This window comes from Saimiri boliviensis, chromosome 19, assembly GCF_048565385.1.
Source record: "Saimiri boliviensis isolate mSaiBol1 chromosome 19, mSaiBol1.pri, whole genome shotgun sequence".
NCBI classification, from domain to species: domain Eukaryota; kingdom Metazoa; phylum Chordata; class Mammalia; order Primates; family Cebidae; genus Saimiri; species Saimiri boliviensis.
In genome coordinates, this window is record NC_133467.1 from 13,646,585 (window position 1) to 13,648,603 (window position 2,019).

Here is a 2,019-nt window from a genome sequence, read left to right on the forward strand (position 1 = left end):
TCATATGCATATTCTTTCCATATGTACATATATTTATTCTATATATATTATTTTATTCCTGAATTGTGTTTTCGTAAGTTGCAGACACGATAATCCTTTTTTGGTTTATGAGACAGAGTTTTGCTCTTATCCAGCAGGCTGGAGTGCAATGGAGTGATCTCAGCTCACGGCAACCTCAGCTTCCTGGGTTCAAGTGATTCTGCTGCCTCAGCCTCCCAAGGAGCTCCGGTTACAGAAAAACAGCATCATACCTAGCAATTTTTTTTTTTTTGTATTTGTTTTTCCTTTTCTCTCTCCTTTTTTTTTTTTTTAAGAACACTTTTTTTTTTTTTTTTAATAGAGACCGGGATTTCAGCATGTTGGCCAGGCTGGTCTCAAACTCCTGGCCTGAAGTGATGCATTTGCCTCTGCTCCCAAAGTTCTGGGATTACAGGTGTGAGCCACCACGCCTGGCCGATACTTACATTTTGCGGGATACGGGGCAGTCATGCTGTGAAACAGCCTCCATCTGGGTCTCAGTGACACTTCCTGATGCCTGCATTCAAGGAAGCCTGTTGGTAGGACACCACAGACGTGAGGCAGCCTCCTGTCAGATGGCACCTGCTGTCAGTTTGTCCAACGTTGGTGACATCAGCTTTGACCTCTTGATTAAGGTGGGGTCTGCCAGGTTTCTTGGCTGTAAAGCTTTTCATTCTTTCCTTTGTAATAAGTAATTGTGATGAGATACTTGGAAGTATTCTGTGCTCTCCTTGAGTTGTGACCCTCCTAGGTTTAGCATCCAGTGATGATGCTTGTCTGAGTCTATAACTGCTATGATGATTGCCAAATGGGGATTTTTCTAATTTTTTAAAAAAATTTATTGCCTATAGGCCAGGTGTGGTGGCTCATGCCTGTAATCCCAGCACTTCGGGAGGCTGAGGCAGGAGGATCACTTGAGGCCAGGAGTTGACCAGCGTGGCCAACATGGTGAGACCCTGTTGCTACTGAAAAGACAAAAATTTGCCAGGCGTGGTGTTGCACACCTGTAGTTCCAGCTTTTCAGGAGGCAGAGGCATGAGAATCGTTTGAACACGGGAGGCGGAGTTTGCAGTGAGCCAAGATCACAGCACTGCACTCCAGCCTGGGTGACAGAGTGAGTCTCTGTCTCGAAAAATCATATTAATGTATTGCTCAGGGTAGAACGCTTTCCCTGCTCACTCCCTCTGCCTTTCCCTTCCCTTCTGTCTTAATCTGTCCTTGCATTGCTGTAACATACCTGAGACTGGGTCATTTATAAAGACATTGGCTCGTAGTTCTGCAGGCTGTACTGGAAGCGTGGTGCATCTGCTTCTGGAGGTGGGGGTTGGGGGATGGGCTGCCAGCATGTCACAGGCCAGAGCAGGATTAAGAGAAAGAAGGGTGTGCTGCTACACGCACTTAACCAGATCTCCCTGTCACAAGGACAGTCCCAAGGGGATGCTGCTCAACTGTCTGAGAAATCGGCTCCCAGTGATGCAGCCACCTCCCACCAGGCCCTGCCTCCCACCCTGGGGGTTACGATTCGACATGAGAGTTGTTGGGGACAGTGGTCCAAACTGTATCACCCTCCTCCTTTCCTTCCTTCCTTAACCTCAGTACGGACTCCTGGATTCCTGTTTTATTCAGTAATCTGTAATGATCATGATTTATTTCAGTGCCCGATTTTTCTAGATTTGCCCCTTCGGAGTCCCTACAAGACGGCTCCTCTCCCACCCGCTCCACCTCAGCACTGAGAAAAGCTGAAATGTACGGCAAACACCCACGTGCCCCCCCCAAGCTGTTAGAATTGTTCACATTTTTACATTATTTTCTTTATCCCCTGTGCACTATTCACTGTCAGAGGCATGTAAAGCAGAGCAACTCCATCTTGAATGGGAGCTGGGTGAAATGAGGCTGACAACTACTGGGCTGCATGTTATATGTAAATTTTCAGTGCCTTAAAAGAAGTGGCACTCCAATATAAATGTTCTCAGCAAGGCAATTCACTTCTTTTTTTTTTTT